Raw genomic sequence first — 20,416 nt, 5'->3', positions numbered from 1 at the left:
TTAAATGCCAAGTCGCAGTGGCAGTGAAACTGCACACACAGGCCTTGCAATGGCAGGCCTGAGACAAGGTTAAGGGGCTACTGAAGTGGGTGGCACAACCAGTGCTGCAGGCCCACTAGTAGCATTTAATCTACAGGCTCTAGGCTCATATAGTGCACTCTACTAGGGACTTATAAGTAAATTAAATAGCCAATCATGGATAAACCAATCAGTAGTACAATTTACACAGAGAGCATATGCACTTTAGCACTGGTTAGCAGTGGTAAAGTGCCCAGAGGTCAAAAGCCAACAATAACAGGTCAGAAAAAATAGGAGGAAGGAGGCAAAAGGTTTGGGGATGACCCTGTCAAAAAGCCAGGTCCAACACATAGGAAAAGCTTTTTTTGACTTACCTATATCTTTGGTGCAGTTTGACGGATCTTCATGAAATTTTCTCCAAAAAGTGTGCCAGTAATTCTTGTTGCACATGAAAAGTTTTGGGGTGATCCGTCAAGCAGGGGCTGAAAAAAAGTGTGGGTCAAAAAAGTGTGTTTCCCATATTAATTCCCATATGAGTTTTGAACCAACTATAGCCCAAACCGCTGGACAGAATTACACCAAATTTGGGAGTAAGGTAGTTTTTGTTAAGCAGATTATTATTTATGGTCTTTGGTGTAAATCCGATCAGTAGTTGTTGAGAAATGTAAGGAAATCCAAATTTGTATATCTAGAGCCGTGGTTCCTCTGCAACGACTTCGTAAAGAATAACAAGCTCATGCACAGGAATGCAGAGCTCTGATAGTCTGCCAACACTTCATCCAGGAAGTGTTGGCAGCCATCTTGGGACTTGGCTTTAGTCGACTTCCACAAAAAATGGAACGAAAAGGGGGCAGGATAGGAGTACCCTGAACCCCAAGCCTTGATCTTGGGGCCCCAAAAGCAAAAAAGCATTTAAAAAAATAATAATAATAAATTGCTGCAAATTCAAAAAAACTCACCAATTTGTGGCAAAAATTTTTTTTTTTTTTAAAAACAAGCGCTGGCTCCCGCCCTTTTTTAATTTGACAGCTTCCACCAAGCAAAAGCAAACCCTCTGATTCCAGTGAGCGAGAGCTCTAAAGTGCTCCTGCTCGCTGGAAGCAGAGTTTTATCTCTTTCCCAGCCCACAGACATGCAGGTAGGGAAAGAGATGAAATGATTGCGCTTGCACACAGAGAGCTGCATGTTTAGCAGGTCCCTGTGTGCAATAGCAATGTCAGCTCCCGCAGGAGGTGGGGAGCTGGCAGGGACCACGGGGCCTTGAGGCTCACCCTGCAGTCCTATAGCACAATGGGCGACCTGGCTGGGATGAGGGCACCCGAGGACACATTGCTGGGCCCCTGGGGCCGAAATCATCACAGGGGATGTGCGGCCATGCACCCCAATTGAATTATGGTGGTCTCCGGGGGATGAAGTCCCTGTGACCAAAATCGGCCCAGGAAGGGGAGTGTGCAGCCCCGCTTCCATTCTAATAATTGGACAGGCTTTCCTGCCCGCCTTAGTAGTATGCATATGTCTTACCCACTTTTGCCAGGCTGATGTACAGCTTGCCAAGAGGCGCCCCCCCAGTGTGTTTCACGCCTATTTTGGTGGTGCATTCTTGATGCTGAGAAATATGAGGACATCTCCACAAAACAAAGAAGCACTTAAGTCATATAGATAAGAGGAAGGACCCTAGTTTGCTGGAGATTAACTTCTTTGTAGTCTCGTTGGCCTCTCTATAGGAGGATTCATGTTATCTCAGAATTCTGGAGAGAGACACACGAGAAAGAATTTCATTGCCAAACCACACAAAGTCGCTAGAAACATTTCTTTGTGGTCCATTATGCAGCGGTAGTGTAGGATACACTCTGGACATTTACCCAATAAGGTAGCACTTACTAACTAACCAGTAGAAACTACTTACAGTTCGGTAAACATTTTGTGCAAAACTGTGGACTCTTGTTGGATAAATGAGTAGGTGCGGTTCCTTTGTGGCCGAGTCATTCACGTAGCTACTGACATACCCACATCAACTCACAGATGCACTCAGAAACTCATTCATACACTCATGCATCTACTCACAGACCCACCCAGACACTCACGCACCCACTTGTAGACCCACTCAGACATGCACCCACTCACAGACCCACACAGACATTCACACACCCACTGTTAAACCCTCTCAGACATTCATGCACCCACTCACAGACCGACTCTGGCTCACGCACCCATTCACAGACCCACTCAGAGACTCATGCACTCACTTACAGACCCACTCAGAAACTCATGCACTCATGCTAAATGCAGACAGATAAGGGTCTAAGGCCAATCTTACAGCTCAGGTCACTAAACACGTTACTCAGAAAGGAAAAGTTCAAGATGCTGGATCAGGTCTTGTTGGCCTTTAACCTTGAATACTGGATGGTATCCTCGCACGTTGAGTACTTTCATGTGCCGACCCTGCAGTCCCTTATGGTAGTACCTCCGGTTTAGGCTGGGTTCAGAACATTTCCAATTCATCCTCTTGCCCTTCGGTTTCATCTCACACCCACAGGTGTTCACTAAAGTCATGTTGGTAGGGGCGGCCCATTTGGCAGTTCAGGGACCGACACGTTCCTATACATTGATGAAAGACTGCTGGAGTCGGGCTCACCTCATCCTGTCTCAGACCATCTGCAAGCAACTATTCTCCTCCAGGAGATTCTCATCAATAATCATTAGCATTGAATAGTCCGGCCCATGGTCGAGATACCAAAGCACTTTACAAAATATAGAAATAAGTTGGTCCATATATACAACAGCACATTACCTTTCTGTAGAAAGAAGCAGCACAATAAAGATCAAGCATTGGCAAAGCCTAAAGGTCTCACCTTTGCAAAAGCTATTGACTTTGCCAATGTCTTTTTGCCATGTTCGCTTTGCCAATGTGTTTTAGCCAGCGTGGCTGCTGTTCAGCATGGCTAAATATTAGTAGCGTAGAGGAAAGTGCAGTGGAGTGTCTTAGAGTGGAATGGCAAAGAGTGGAGTAAAATGTTATTGAATGAAGTTGCTTAGAGTGTTGCGTATTGGAGTGACATAGTGGCATACAGTAGAGTAGAGTGGACTGGTGTAGAGTTGTTTTGCTTTCCTTATCTTATGACCGAGCTGACAAAACTTCTCTAGAATGCACTTCTTAGTTTAAAGAAGACATTTATTATTCTTCACCACGAGGTTCCTGAGAGACAAGATTAGTAGGTTGGAAGCACACGTTTAAAAGTAGTCACAGCAATAAAAGCAAAATATATCAAAGTACTTCTCATTTGCAATGTACACAGCAAATACATGTGATTATATTATACCATAACTTCAAAGCAAAGAATAAAAGTCAAAATTCATCACCGTAGGGCACTGCTCTTCATCTTTCTTATGCCTGCTAGTTGATGACTCCTTTTCAATTGCGAGAAAGAGATTTTCCACCCAAACGGGAGTACAGGCAGCTGATGTCCGCTCCTGACTGAACTCCTGGAAAATTCCCCTCGCTGCTGCCCAGGGACATGGTAAAAAGCCTGCTAACAGGCCCCTTCCTCTCAGAGTTGGGAAATAAACAAGCCATTGGAGATTGGCCAGATCTCCCAAACCTCGCCTCTTCCCAAGGCTGAGTAGAAAGGAAAACACAAAATATACGCTCTCTTATCACGTTAAGGTTCGGTGTGAATTCAATACAAAAAACCACAGCTTGGTCTATCATGTGGAAAAACACAGCTCATCTGCAATGTCTCAACTGCAATGTCGAACTCCACGTTAAAGCCAATAGGCAGCTAAACTGAATACAGAATGTAATGTCTAATGCCACGTTAAAGCCAATAGGCAGCTAAAACTGAATACAACATGTAATGTGCTACTGATGAACATTGAACAACTAATATGCATAGTGGTGAAACACAAATTCATTGGTCAAACACAATTAATGGCATAACATCTCCACCCTGTGACCAACGACTTTTGTTTACATTCCTCTTATTTCAAACAATAACAAAAAACAAAAAAACACAAAAAAAACCATTATAAGCAAATCAGATTTGAATGATAAAAGCAATCACTGTAAAGTAATGGAAGTGGATTAACATATTGATCTCATAACCTTTCAAATCAGATACACCTACAATGAAAAGACTGAAGAATAACTGATTGAATAGTGTCTCTAAAACAGCAAGTTGATGTAGCATGAGTTCTACTCATGTAAAGATACACGGTCCTCCTGAAAGGTTTGCTGGAATGTAAGTGAAAGTCAGGGTTCCACGCGAAAAAACACAGACAGTTAACTGGCAATGTTGCTTAGTTCCAGTGGAAGAATGTAATCAAACAAGTTGATATTGATCCCATGTAGAACTTGAACTGAAGGCGCCAGTTGCGCAAAATGGATCTATAGGGTTTGCACTTTAATCAATCAGGTTCAGGTTGGGGGTGTGGTCCCTCCCCCGACCCCACACACAAACACCCAAAGGGAGACCACACAGCACACTCATGGTCAGTGGCGAGTCTGGTAGGATCTGCAAAAGAAAAAAGTAGGACTTTTCTTGCAAATAACATTTGTCATCTTGAATATGTTCCCATTTTTCCTGTCCTGGTTTCATGATCAACAGAACATTACTGGGACTTCTGGAGGGTCACCTGGGGATTCAACCCACACTTTAGCACTGAGGTTTATATCTGCTGCACCACAGCTTCCCTTTCCTTGCACTGTCAGAAGGGCTGGGGCAGACTCCTTCTTTACCAAACCTCCATTCACTGCGCTTATGACAAGCTGGGCAATTCTGTCTCCAATCTGTATGAATAAATCAGATTCTCTTCTAGTTATCAGAAGAACTTTGATTTTGACTTGATAATCTGCAGCAATCACTCCCCCTAAAACCTGATCAATTTGCCATATCTGTCCTGGTAACTTTCCTCTACCCAACTGATCTTTGACTGTTTGTGGGACAGATCTCTATTGTGTGTGCTGACAAATAGGACATTGCAAAATCAGGGTTTGTATCAAATCTAGGGGAATGTGCATCTCTCTATTCTCTGCCCACCTGTAAGTGGCTTTTTCTCCCAGATGTCCACATTTCTGGTGCACCCACTTAGCCATCCCACCAAGTCAGAATTCGGGGTGGACACTTCTGACTTTGCACTTTTCTCTTTAACATCTGCAAGGGAATTGAACCAGTTATGTACAAGCCATGTGGAAATCCATCCCCTAATCCGTTGGCAGTGAACCAAGAAACAGTGTAAAAATGACACGTCCAAGCAGTTCCTGCTTTAAAGTCTGACACACATTGTACAACTCTTCATATTGGTTACTTTTTCCTTCTCCTGTGGTAAACAACAACTTTTCAGTAACTGGATTGTATAACACTGTTTTCCATTGTCTTTTAGTATTCCTGCATTTCAATGAATCAATAGTCAAACAAACATGCTTTTTATCCTCAGGGGACAAGAATTCAAATGGTGCACTCAATTTCACTAGTGACTCTTTTACCTGTGGTACCTTCTGCACCCTCTCCTCATCCTGTAAAGGGGCTTGTGACACCTGTTCATGTAGGGCTGCAGTGACCCGAGCCCTGTTTTGTATGTATCAGATCCAGTGTATGATACTAGCCTCCTGTGCCTGTCCTAACTGTGAGATTTAGGTGAACTCCTCACCCACTGCATGATTGATAGTTCAGGTTTCAGAATTACATTATCATTTAATGTTATTTGCTCAGTATTCATAAAAGCCCAATAACAAGTCAAAAGCTGTTTTTCAAAAGGAGTACAGCGCTCCACAAAGTCAGATAGTTTTCTAACCCAAAGTTCCAGGGGCACCCTTGTCCTCCCCTGTTCCTGATTTACATGTAAATCAGTGTTTCCCTCTTGCACTGCACACAAATCTAAAGTCTGTTGAATTATTTCAATTGCCAAATCAAAAGCAGGCAGCTGCTTCTCACTCCCTTCAAACTCATGTTTTTTCCTAGTTACTTTGTACCAAAGTGTTAAGATTTTACTCAGATGAGGGCTATACTGTTTCCAAAAATCAAACAAACTTGTGAAACTCAGTGTCTTTTGCTTAGTGCAAACAGTAAGAAACTCTAAAATCTTTTGTTTTACCTGTGACAACATCTGCCTATTTTCTGGATTCCACTGAATTCCAAGAAACTGCACATTTTGCGACAGTACCTCTGCCTTGTCTGAATTAATTTTACACATCGTACTTTGCAAAAGCGGTCTGAATATAACATTCTCAACTTCTTGCTCAGTGTAATCTTTTAAGGAATGCATTTCAACTGCCAAAAACTGTGGGCTGCTCTGCGCATGGAGATCTCCGCTTTGCTCATGAGACTCACACTGGCCCCCACCTTTTTTAACCTCCTCATTGCTGGAATGGGAAAAGCCAGATTCTCCTGCAACAGCTTTATAAATGTCAGTTTTATCTTGCAACAATTTGTTCTGGCTAATTTGCTCACGTAAATTCTTATTTTCATGTTCTAACTGCCTACATCTCTCATGCATTTTTCTGTAAGCAGACAAAAGTATCCAAACCCTTCTGTCAAGAACAAAAGGGACAACCTTTCTTTCAAAAAGCACATTTTCTAAATATGAAAACACTTTTGCTTTATCCAAGCACTCATCCCAAGACTCACAAAGTCCTGATAAACAAGAAAACATGTTTCTCACAGCACCATAAGGCAGTTTAACTTCACATGCATTTTCAAACATGGTCTGCCGTGCTTCTTTAATTCTCTAAACAACAAAAACAATTACACTTTTAAATCGTGCACCTCCAATCTCTAATTCGACTGCCTACGCACACCAAAATGTTTTGCTTTCCTTATCTTATGACCGAGCTGAAAAAACTTCTCTGGAATGCACTTCTTAGTTAAAAGAAGACATTTATTATTCTTACTTCACCCCAATGTTCCTGAAAGACGAGATTAGTAGGTTGGAAGCACACGTTTAAAAGTAGTCACAGCAATGAAAGCAAAATATATCAAAGTACTTCTCATTTGCAATGTACACAGCAAATACATGTGATTATATTATACCATAACTTCAAAGCAAAGAATAAAAGTCAAAATTCATCACCGTAGGGCACTGCTCTTCATCTTTCTTATGCCTGCAAGTTGATGACTCCTTTTCAATTGCGAGAAAGAGATTTTCCACCCAAACGGGAGGTCAGGCAGCTGACGTCCGCTCCTGACTGAAGTCCTGGAAAATTCCCCTCGCTGCTGCCCAAGGACACGGTAAAAAGCCTTCTAACAGGCCCCTTCCTCTCAGAGTTGGGAAATAAACAAGCCATTGGAGATTGGCCAGATCTCCCAAACCTCGCCTCTTCCCAAGGCTGAGTAGAAAGGAAAACACAAAATATATGCTCTCTTATCACGTTAGGGTTCGGTGTGAATTCAATACGAAAAACACAGCTTAGTCTATCATGTGGAAAAACACAGCTCATCTGCAATGTCTCAACTGCAATGTCGAACTCCACGTTAAAGCCAATAGGCAGCTAAAACTGAATACAACATGTAATGTGCTACTGATGAACATTGAACAACTAATATGCGCAGTGGTGAAACACAAAGTCATTGGTCAAACACAATTAATGACATAACAAGAGTGCACTGATGTAGAGTGTTGTAGAGTATGGTGGTTGAGAGTACAGTGAGGTAGAGTGTGGTATACAGTCAGATTACTGTCATGAAGTTAGTTAACATCTTTGCCAAGCGGGCCAATGTCACTCCCTGAAATCCTTACCACTAAAGCAAAGATTGAAATCTGTGCTTATCTTTCTGCTCTGGCCCCTAATTTGTTATTTTCAAACTTTGCTAGAGTAATGCAGTTTTGATTAACTCAAACTTTATCAATTGAATCCAACCTGTGTCAAATGTTTGGCAAAGGTAAGATAATGACGCCATCTTGTTTCAAGACAGTGCCAGCTGGACTCTTATAATCCTATGTATTTTAGTGAGAGTCATTTGCAAAATCATGTTGCCTGCAGAACATATGTTGTATCTTTGATCATGATTAATCTGTTGAGTATCACTTCCTAAGCTGATGGAAACTCTTAGCATGAAGACTTTCACCCTGTTCACAAGTGACAACTTAACTGTGGCACCAAGACTTTGTTTGACCCTTGGCCCTCTTCTCGAGTGACAACTCTGATGGCGCTAGCAACAGCAGTTACCGGTCCCGTCGAAATTATGAGATGCACTGGAACACTGTCAATCTGTTATCTTTCACCCAGAAATTTCCAGTGATATAAGCAGCTGGAATGTTCAAGAGAAAGTCCAGGCCAAAGTGCGGAATTCCTTGGCAACTAGTCCATTAATTAACAATTCCCTTGGTAATTCATTTTTTAGTGGACAATTAAGGCAAAACTCCTAATTTCTCTGCCATAGGAGTTACCGGTACTACAGTATAAGTAACTCTGGAGGTAGGTAAATACTGGCCGATTTTGCCAGCCACTCATAATGAAAAAAACAGAAGTTGTGTTACCAGTTGAAGATGGAAGGGATGTGATGTGGTGCACAGCAAGTGAAGATGTATAAGTTCTCATAAAGCAGAGGCAGTGCTTAAACTGTGCTGGTGGCTGCAGGTGATTTGCACTGACACTCATTCTTTTGGATTTATTTAGGATTATCAGACCTTGACCAAGAGTAAGAAAAAAAGGCCAAAAAGGGCAAAGAATGTTTTAGAAAGACAGAAAAGCATAAGCAATAGTACACAGCAGGGTAAACAAGCATTTGCAATGCAATAGGCTTGCATTTGGGAGAGTTAGAGCTAATGGCGTTGTAAATGACAGTGTATTTTACCTATATGTTTTGGTTTGGGGTGTACTGGATGTATGTGGGGTGGAGTGGAATTATGTGGGTTGTAGTGGAATTGTTAGTTGTGGAATTGTGTGGTGTGGAGTGAATTTGTGTAGTGGAATTATGTGACATGGTGAATTGATAAGGGTGAGAGCTGTACAGAATAGATAGATAGAAAGGAAGATAGAGAGGAATAGGTAGTTTGTGCACGAAGTGGTGAATGAACTTGAAACAGAGGAGCAGAAAGTGTATGAGAAAGAGAGAACGAAGGAGAGAGCAGGCCACGGACGCATAATAGAGAGGAAGACCTGTGTACTCAGAAGACACCCTAAGAAGATGAGTAAAGCGTGGATTTGAGGAACGGAAAACTTGAAAAGGCATGGGAAACAAACCGTGCTTAATATGTGTAAGCGGGCGGTATAGAGAAGAGATAGGAAGTGTGAGGGAGGGATGAGAGGGGGCAGCGGGATTGTGAGATGTGTGAATGTGGATCAATTGAAAAGAACTCTAGTGATCCCATCTTTGAATCTTAGCTTGGCTGTTTAAAAGAAGTTGTGAGAGGAACTACTTTTCATTCACCAAAGCATATTTCTCCCGGTCGTGTCCTTGAATAAAACCAAATACTGCAACCATTCTGCAACCTCCAAAAGTATCATTAATACGTTTTTTTGAAAATGGTTATTTAAAAGTCCCCAGTTACACTGATGTGGTAGTTTTAAAAGCAAAAAGAAAACAGGGAACTAAACTTGCAAACACATTAAGATTTCATTACTTTCACCTAATTCTGCTTCATTACACCCAAAAAACATAGATTATGGTAATTTAGGAGGGTTACATCCTGAATCGTCCTGGATGCAGGAAACAAGTGGGGGACTTTTTTCTTACTTGGTGGCAGTGTGGCTGAATCGGACTATTCTGAAGGAATGAGTGCAGTGGTCTTGAAGAAGTAACAAATTGGAAAACAGATGCCAGTCCCAAGTTGGCATTTATGCACATTTCCTCTTACTTAGATGCAAACGGGTGTAAACTGGCACTTGCTTGCTCTGGCCTAAACATTGCCCAAAAGAGATATAGCAAGAGGCCGGAAAAACAATGAACCATCAAGTTTAGAAGGGTGAGCACGGGGCATGGTCAGCCTCATGACAATGGTTTTCCCTAGTATTCCAACCAGTCTCTCGGCAGAAGGGAGGGTGTATACCAAACCTGACGCCTCATTTAGGTTTTCAAGAACTGGCACACTGATAAGCTTGCTGTTTTCCGCAATTAAATGTTATGTAGAAAGCAGGCATTTACATACCCAAGCTTGCAGCGCCATAAAATATAATGGTGCATAACAGTTGCCAAAAATGTTCTGCAAGTACAAACCACGTTTTTCAATTAAGTCTAACAAAATGTCTATCAGACTGGTTTAACAGTCGTCGTTAACCTTTGACGGATTTCTAAAAAGTATTATTTACTCAAGCTATTCATCTGGCCGATTTTCCAATTGGTGGGAGGGCAGATTCATGCAGCGTCTTTTAATGCTGTCTGACTAAATCATTCATTGTTCTAAAAGCTTCCAATAATCCTTGCAAAACGATGGAGCTACAAAAAAAAGCTCATTGGTGGTGTAAAGAAATAGAAGAGCAACAGAGACTAGAACTCAAACTTGGGCGCAATCCACCACTTGAGAAACCAGTAAGACCACAGTCCCTAAAATGGTAAAACATACATCGCAAACAAAAAAATGTTCTTTTTAAGTTTCGGTGTAGAAAACTCCAGTGTCAAAGCAAAACGTAAAGAAAAATCTGCAGTTTAGTAACCCAGTAGTGATATGCAGGCCATAATGGTTGTTAAAACAATAGAAAAACTGCATTCAATCAATCAAATCAATCATTCAAACTGTTCGTACCACAATTTATAAGATCTCCGTCTTTACAACTATTTTCCCAACAAAGCTTCAAAAGGCTGCTTCAACACATAATCTGCACGTTTAGCATTTACAAGCACCGACGGTAACACGTCCACAGTCGCAGTGAAAAGTGTCAATGCGCCGGGGGCCTTCACTATTTACCTCTTGGACACATAAAAATACCGCCCCGGTGCCCATCGAGAGGGGGGATCATCGTTTCACTTCAACACACAGTCAATGACTAACGCCTACGGTACTCAGCCTCTCTGGCCTCTTCACTCTTATCGCCAGCGATTTTAGAGTTTATTTTTGAAATATTATTTATTTCATCCTCTAAGAAGCTTACGGAAGTGAAAGCATGAAGGCCATAGATGCTCTAGTGCAAAGGAGAGAGCAGTGAGAGAGAAGATCTGCAGGGGTGTGCCTAAGTATTTAGAGACAGAGACAAAGGACAAAAAAATAATCACGGCGCGGCTTAAGCAGCGAAGGGTTTGGGGGAAGTACTAGCCAAACCAGGAAATCCTCTTTGAAGTCAGAGCAAGAAAATAAAAGCTCACTGGCAAACAACATTTGGCACTTGACATCAGTCTTTGATTGCACTGCAAATGTGAGGAGATAAGATTTAGAGACATGTTTACAAAAATGGAGGGAAGAGGTGAGAACAGGACCAATCCTGTGAATTGCTTTTCAAGAAAGAAAAAATAGTTCCCGAACAGATGTCAAAATGGTGACCAGTGTATTTATGTTGTACTTGGTCCCTGCTCTTGGGGATGGATAAAAACAGGAAGGGACATGACAAATTCATGCCATGGACAAATGAGGATAAAGAATATGAGAGTGACAATGGAGCTAGCAAATGGGGAGCCTCTGGGGGGCCTGTAACCCACAAAGAAGTTTAGAAGTATATACTGAAGTATATACAAGAGGTCTTGAATGCTCAACCTAAAAAGGTAGCAGAAGAAAAAGAGGTGACTTGGAATCATGTCTTAGTGGCCTGGAATTCAGCAGCTCCAACAGTGGGCTCCTAAGGAAAACTTAACCCCTCTGATTTTTTTTTTGGCTTCTTTCTTTTACAAATGAAGTACTCGGAGCCATAATTTTAGATGATTCTCATGGAGGGGATGTCAGTGTCCAGGTGTGCTATTTCTTTTTCCTATTCCGGATGGTGAGTCCTATGGAGGCCCATACACCATAGAGAAAAGAGAGGCAGGCAGGCATATGTTCACGGGAGGACAAGGGAAACTGCAGAGAGGTACAATAGGAGAGAGAATGATTAAAAAATGAATGGAAAAATTACAATTAGGAACTATAAAAGACAGAAAGAGTAAGCGAAAGAGATGGCCAAAGAAAAGTAGGGCGTGAAAACAAGTAATCAGGCAGGAAACGAGGAGCCTGCTAGAAGAGGATATTGATACAAGCAGAGAAAGAAGGATGCGTTATGTTAAAACATACTGAGATGAATATAATTAAACTTGCATTAGAAGAGAGCAGGCAGAGGAATCAGAGGCTAGGCTAACAAGACGTGGATTATTGATGGCTCCCCAAATGAGCAAAGAAGGAGGGTCTGAGGAACTTCTGAGGTTAGCTGGAGGATACAAAATATGTCCAGATTCAGGTATTTTCAATGATGAACCATCAGAGACCTAAAAACAAATAAGACACAAAATAGGTATTCTGAGTGACAGTTTGAGTGCCAGGCAATAAATAACAGGGAAGGAGGAGAGCTTTGCTGGAGGATTCCCGCCTAGTTACCGGAGACTGGTGAAGGAGGGGCTTGGTGGGCCTGGTCAGTACATGAGGCTGTTGTTTTGCTTGATAGAGTAGAATGTACCCTGATGTTGCTTGAAATGAGAATTTACCTTAAAAAACAAAAAGACAAGGTGTCTGGCAAAACAGAAAACAGTTTGTTTAATTAAACATTACAGCCGGGAGAGCAGTTACAGAACAGGGGCCTGACGACTGTCTCTAAGTGTACATTGGATTGAAGCAAGTTTTATACAGTTCTCTGGATGCAATAAAACCAAAAAATGCAAACAGTTGTCACTGAGTCATAAATACAAACGCCTACAAACGCCAGATAGGGAATGCAGGTAGGCCTTGGCCTGGCATGGACACAATGTGGGCCAGCGAGTACGTGTCCAGATGTCCGGTGTTTACTGCATGTGCTGATTGGCTGCGTGTACCTAACTACATGTGGCATCTATCTTTATGGAGTTTTGGGAATGCACACGTCCCTCTGGCCATGTGTGCTTTATTGGGGCCAATCTCCAGGGACCATTGTAGTGTTGCTGCCTGTCTGCGGCATCTGATCTAAGTTTTCCTGTTTGTGCTTTTGGCTGCCGGCTAAGTATTAACCTCACCTTTGACCTGTCAACCATTAACCTTCAGGCCTGGGTCTCAGACTCTGACTGACCACATACATACGTGCTGGGTTGGTTGAGAGTTCACAACAGGGGAATCTAACAGTGGTGATGTGACTCAGTTCGTGTATGAAAATATCTCTTGCAGTTACAACAAAGTGTATAGGGTTATATTCAGGCCTAAAACGTGTGGAAGTCGATTTACCAGAATGAGTCTGATAGTAAAAGTGACCAAAAGTGTCATCACACGTCATGCTTTGTGGTTTGCGGGGCCCGCAGTCCAGTTACGAAATGTATTAAAACACTTATAAAGCAGGCCTGGCCTGTGCTTTTATGATTGAGTTAACACAGTTGCACCACTAAGTGGCGCCAAATACTATGTTTTATATCCCCAGATAAAGTGCAGTTGTAATTGCAAGGTGGAATGATACACTAAAGTGGGTCTTGAAGAATGATTAGCCCTGAACACCACTTAAGATTCTGACTAGCCTCCCCCCTCACCTCACTTATCATTAATTCCATTCATACTCACCCGCTTCCAGATGTGCACACTTACTGCTGTGTGGGATACATTTTTGCCTCTGGATGTATCAAGAAGTGTCCATTGAGAACAAGCAACACTGGGAAATTAATTTAAAAAATCCTCTCACATTGAAGTCATAGAAAGAAAAGTAAACAAACACCCTTAGAAAACTGCGTCTGATATTTGACCTCAGTCCTTGAATGCAGAGCAAATATGAAAAGATAAGAACAAGATTTACAGGACTGTTTACAGAAACAGAGCTCGGAGTGAGTGAAAACACGAGAGTCTGTATGAATAAACAACTTAAAAAGTAGCTCCTAAAACAGTTCCTAAAATGGGAGCAGTGGATGGATAGTAGTAATTGGTCCATGCTCTTGGGGAGGGCTAAACACAGGAAGAGGCATGCTGCATGCATGCCATGGACAAATGTGGAGAAAGAATGTAAGCGTGACGATGGAGCCAGCAAATGGGAAGATCTATGGGCAGGTGAAGCCCACGTATTGAATACAACAGTCTTCTCAAGACAGCGCATGCGCTGTCTAGCCGAGACCTAAAAATATGGATGTTTGTAACCGTATAAAAGGCTAAAAAATTACCAAAGTTCATTAAATGTTCATTTTAAAGTTTAATAGAATAGTCACCAATTACGTCAGCTGGACTAGAGAAAATCTTTCACAAACCTTTATTAAGAGGAAAAGGAATGAATGGCAATTTTAGCCGATAGGCTGCAACGTAAAAGCATACAAAAACTAGCTGTGCCTTTAAGGGCCTCACTGTTTCCTCTGTATACCATTACTTTGCTCTACAGGTGAAGTTAAGGTCAGTTTGTTTTTCTGGCTCCTGCTAACAGGGTCCTTGGGCATCATCTACATCTATTTCTATGATATAATTGAGACTCCATCAGAGAACTGTATCTGTTCATCTTTTACTGTTGGCTCCTCAATTGCTTGACACTTCTGTATATTGATTATTCGCAGTTTGCATGACTGCATCATCTAGACTTTTGAAGAAGTGTAGACTTCAGGGTCAAGAACATCTCTTTCTCAAAACTGACCCTCTTCCACACTCCTTAATAGAATCTGCTACAAAGTAGCCTCATTCAGTTTTGCCGTCTTTTTCTGTTCCACCGGACACAGAAAGTTAGAAGATTGATTCGTAGGGAAGGAAAATGAAGTCTGCCAGTACCACCACACTTTTGAGGAGATACAATAGATCTCTTTGGGATAGTCTCCAAAGATTCACTGAGAGATCGCCGAAGGAGGACAGGCAGGATTTCCAAGAAATCTTTCATGATGGTTTGTTTATCTCCAAGCACATAATTGGTGTTGGGGTGGCCACCTCAGACCTGAACACCGCCATAGCATTTGCCTTAGAGTTCATGGTTAAGGCTAAGTAGGCTGAAACCTGAAGCTCCACAACATACATGCAGATGATGAGATAAATTGCATGAAAACAGAGATTGAGACATTGAAAGCGTTTGGTGTTGAGAAGAAAAAAGAATGTAAGAAGTGATAAAGATCATGTGATAGGTGTTTTTTCAACCGAGTGTTCAAGCTTCTTAATGGTCACGTTAACCACACCATCTGGAGCAGTCATCCCAACTACGTAAGCTCTCCAGGGGAAGGGCTGGCCAGCAGCCTTCTGCAGCGGCAGATAATCTGCCTGCCAAACCATGCCTTCCACTTTCTCTCCTCTCAGTTAGTTAAACCAGTGGGGGAAGCCAATGTTTTAGAAAATCTGTGCTGATAAAACACTATTTTACCTCCATTTTTTTCAAGGTTTGATTGGGAATGATGAGCGCTCATTATTCCTAGGGGAGGGTAACGCTTGCCTGACCAGCCACAAAAGTATTGGATAGTTCATTGAGAACCACTGGCTATTTATCCAATTTGTATGAACATTGTTCATTAAAATGTACTATTTGCCCTGAAAAAGTTTCTTATGGGAACCCTCTGAGAGGAGACCAAACTCACTCAGTCTTTTTCGAGGTAGATGTTTATTTCTAGTCACTTTCAAAGTTGACCAGAAGCCATTGCATCTTTGTTTAAAAATCCCCTAGTGATGAGATTTTTCAGAGGTGCTACCAATATATTTCCTCCTCTAATCTTCATGTCCCAGTTGGACTTTAATTTGGTTCCCACTTTTAGATTGCTTCTCCGTTCAAGCTAATACACAGCTGCTCACTGAAGTGCCTGACTCTGAAGATGGTCTTAGTTATTGCTGTCACCTTGGCTCAACGAGGGAGCGAACTGTAGACTATTTCAGTTCATCCTCCATTCAACTCATTCCGTCCGGACATGCTGGTGCTTTTGTCATGCGCATCTTATCTGTCTAATGTGATTTTCTAACTTCATATTTACCAATCTTTACCCTCCCAACGTTTGTTTTCTTCGTCTCTGCATACTACCAAGGAGCAGGACCTTAGACCACTGCTTAGACCTTTGTCAGACTCTGAGCTTTTACAATGATATTTGGTCATTGGCTTGTGGAAAAGCAGTCTAGGAGAGGCTTACATTCCCGTTCAGTTGCTCTATATTAGGATTCGCTATACCTGAACTGTTCAGGAGCTGTCTGCAGTCATTAGTGTGCCTTCCACTGGGGAGAAGGATACATCTTTGGTGCTTTCCAGCGGTGTTCCTTTTGTCAGGCTACAACATGGGCTTCAGTTTACACCTTTGCTTGACACTCGTATCTTGATTCCCTAGTCTGCGGCCTACATTGTGGTATGACAGAGCTACAGACTATGTGCAGCTACATGCAGGGGCATGGCCTTTTGACCATTGAGCTGCAGGTAGCAGCGGCGGTGGTCAAGAGGCGGCTAAGTGGGAGAGCTGCAGGGGTGGGGTGTCATGACTGCCTGCTACACCACTACACAATCCGCTACACACCCCAGGTGAGATTTGTGTGCAGCACAGAAGTGCAGTGGAGCTTATGCACCTCAATGCACAAGCGTATTTGGGGCATTAGGCTCCCGTTGGAAGGGTTAAACTTGCACCCTCCTCACTCCTGTGTCCCGCCCTGCAGGGCTTTGTTGGTCCCTGTTACACACTGATTAACTACCTCACTGCCCTGCTCCTCACCCTGGAGTGCTTCAAGCTACGGCCTGCTGATTACAGCCAATACCACTGCTATGGTCAAGTCAAGTAAGTCTATCTAGACTCTGGCAAACCCAGACCAAATAAACTATTAAGGCTGATAAGGTGAGGGTGCTGTAAGAGTGTACCCCATTTATATTCTGCAGAAACCGCGTATAGCACCCTGAGAAAGGGAGGTTGGTGGATTGTGACCATCTGTTGCCCTTGCAGCTGACTCCAACCTGCTCACTGACAAACCTCCAGCTGCTTCGTCCTCATTAACGGCTTCCCCCGTTTAAGTGTTTGAGCACATAGGTGGGTATTGGGAAAGCCTGGCATCTAAAAACTTGGGTGGGGTAGGGCAAGGTTGCAACTTTGCAACAATACCACCTGAAAAATGTCTAAGAAAAAACTCTGTTTTCACTCATGAAGGGGGAAACTCTCATGCCTTTTAGAGCACAAAAAAGTATTTCTGGCTACAAAAGTGGTCAGTACCAGCTCTGGGTACTTAAAGTTAATGATGGCGCACAATAGTAACAAGGCAGTCACAGCAAGGTCGCAGTGGGCAAGGAGAAGAAAGAGTCTGTTAGGAGTGTATCAAAACAAAATTACAAAAGTACCCATCAAAAAACTTCCCAAAGGGGACTCCAGGCCATAGCCATACTGGATGCCCAGACTAAATGGGAATCCCAAACATCTTGTTTACTGGAGGAGATTCCTATCATCAGAAAGAGTTTTGGAGTTGTTAGGGAATGCCATGGCAAGGGGCTCCCTGTTCCACGTGATGGAGGACCAGCATCAGGTGTGTAATCTCTGTCTAGCAGTCGACCATTGAAGCGATGACTGCAAAGCCTGTGCGGAGTTCAAGCCAAAAACATTGAAGGCAAGAGAGAGGCAAAGACAAGCGCACTACGCCATGCGGGCACAGAGGCATACGCCATTAAAAGACGTGGTTCTGTCACGCGACAATGAAAACAGCATCGCAAAAGAGGTTGAGGAAAAAGTTTTGGATGCCGAGCTAAGAATCATCGAGGTCAAAAGAGATTCTCTCAAGACAAAAGAGAAAAGATCACAGGTCATACCTCAAAGCAATAAGTGTCAGAGTGTTGAAAACCAGACTCATAAGTACGAAAGGGAGCCTTGACCTCTAAAAAAGTTCCAAGTGAAGGCAAACCTAAAGATAAGGAGCCCCTCTGATCCCTCAGCAGGGATACCACAGGAGGCAAAACTCCTGAAAAGACTACTACATCAAGAGGCATTAGAAGTTGAGATTTCTACATCGAAAGATGTTGAGACTTTTCAACGACGAAGAAAAAAAAGAATGGAAGGAGCCTAAAAAGTTGACGATCGACATACCTTTGAAAGATTCCTTAACGTCAAAAAGAAAATCAACGCCGATGCTTGACCCCAAAGAGCGCTCAACGGAAATTGAGAGGAAAAAGAGGTGACTTGAAACAGAGATGGAAGTCTTAATTCAAACGAAAAATGATTTCAAAGTTTCCCTTTAAGAAATTCCGAATTACACAAAAGACTTTGACCCCAAAACAGCAGTTAGAAAAGAAGGTCAAGGAATTGGACCCTCCCATAACACCAAAGCCTCAGGAGGAAGCAGAGAAATTCCTCTTCGAGGTGGATAAACAAGAAGGCTTGGTGGTGTTTCAGGACTCAGAGAATTCTTAGTATGAAGAGACACCGTGGCAGGACCTGAAAACTGATTCCCTTGAGAAAAGGATTGATTATTATCCATCAAGGCCTTTTCCTCCGGAGTATGGAGTTCAGCTGGAGGAGGAGAAAACACAGTAGTGCTTCCTCAAGAGACACTAATACCATCAGACACAAAAAATCTGTTCCTCCCAATGTTACCTAGCGTACTGGATCAGGGGAGGGAAGCTTTCAAAGAGCCTGTGATGTGCAGAGCTGTGGGCCGAGGGCAGAAAAAATATAAGCATTCATCATAAGACCCCTCCATACATAAAGGTAACAGTGCCTGCAGACTCAATCATTACATCCACAGCAATAAAAAGAGCAGATATCTCTACAACTTTAGGGCCACCCCCAGACAACAAAAGCATGGAAAAAATGGGTCTAGTGGACAGGAAATTTGAGGGGAGCACAGCCAACCAGTGAAGTATAGCAAACTCCATCAGCCACTTTAATAGGTATGCATACCAACATTGGGAAGAAATGTTGGAACTTATGAGACAGCTTCTGGGGCAATACAAAAAAAGAGCGGCAAGCGTGGCTGAAGAAGGCATAAACATTGCTAATAATCGCCTCAAGTCAGCATTAGACACTGCAGACACAGCAAGTTGTCAAATGATGGCGAGAACAATCTTAAGACGCCATGGTTGGTTGAGAATCTCAGGGTTCAAACCAGAGGTATAGGCAAACATAATAAATACACTTTTTTAATGGCAAAGAGCTTTTTGGCAGCTTGGTGGTTGAAGTGCTGCAACAGCTCAAAAAGGATAATCGGCAGCACCCTCACAGCACTGGCAATATCAGGCACAAGGATGCCAGTCTTTTCGTGAAAGGTCACATGGAAGGGGACAGCCTCACAGGGGAGTTACCACCCCCTCAAACAAGTGATTTGGCCAACAAAGAAAACCTCTCGCACACAACACCAGCGGGAGGGGGAATAAGAAACTTCCTTCAGGAGTGGAGGAAGATAATGTTAAACAATTGGATATCAAGTATCATACAATTTGGGTGTTGCAAAGCACTTGACAAGAAAACCACCAGCAAGAGGACCAAAGAAAGTAAAAGAGTTCCTAGAAAAAAGGGCAATAGAAAGAGTGCCCAGAGAAGAGATCAAAAAAGGAAATCACTCAACATATTTTCTAATCCCAAAAGTAGAAGAATCTCTTATGTCCTATTCAAGACCTCTGATTTATAAGCAAGTTTATAAAGACAAGAAAATTAAAAATGACAACATTGCAAGCGGTCTTACCACAGTTACATAGCAACTATATATCTGAAAGACGTTTATGTGCACATTGCAATGAATCTAAGACACAAAAAATACTTTTGATTCGTAGTGAGCTATTAGTTCAGAGTACTGGCGTTTGGGATAAAATCATCTCCAAGAGTATTTACAAAGTGTCTGGCAGCACACTTGAGGAGACAAGGGATACATGTTCACCCCTACCCAGATTGGATAGTAAGAGCAGACCTTCTTCAGCAAATGCAAGGCACACCAACAAGAGGTTATGAGAACTCTCTTCAAACTGGCTTTCTCTATAAATATAGAAAAATCATCACCAAATCCCAAACAAGAAATACAGTTCCTGGGAGCAAGAATCAATTCACTAGCAGCAAAAGTATATCGCTGCGAAAAGAGTGCCTGAGAATTGAAACTCAGATACCAACCTAACTTCTTCTGAATCTAAAGTAATAAGACCGCTGTTGAAGCCCGCAATTGTAACTCGGAGAACACCAAGTTGGAGGTGGATACGCCATGGTCCTAAATAGTGAGAACAACAATGAAGATTAATCTCCTCTGAGAGTACCAGCTTCCCCAGTTGCCACATCATATGAACTGCATGGGTGCTACATCCAAAATTCTGTGATCAACTCTCTAATGGACGCCAAAGTATGGGGGAATTTTCCCTGCCCACGTCCACTTTCTAATTATTGTTTTCACGTACTTTAGTAATAAGGTTCCGAAATTATTTATGATGTTGTACCCATAATTCAATCAGTCATTGTCAGTCTCCTCTCTACCGCCAAGAGGTGAAAAAAGAACAGAAACTGACACAGGGTTG

General features: G+C 42.5%; 1 protein-coding gene across 8 annotated transcripts in view; it reads left to right on the top strand.

Annotated features, from left to right (window-relative positions):
* Positions 1 to 20,416, top strand: part of TP53BP1 (tumor protein p53 binding protein 1) — an 848,450-nt gene that overhangs the window by 596,127 nt on the left and 231,907 nt on the right. The window lies entirely within an intron of this gene.

Source organism: Pleurodeles waltl, chromosome 3_1 (assembly GCF_031143425.1).
Source record: "Pleurodeles waltl isolate 20211129_DDA chromosome 3_1, aPleWal1.hap1.20221129, whole genome shotgun sequence".
Lineage (NCBI taxonomy): Eukaryota > Metazoa > Chordata > Amphibia > Caudata > Salamandridae > Pleurodeles > Pleurodeles waltl.
This window is presented reverse-complemented; position numbering and strand designations above follow the sequence as displayed.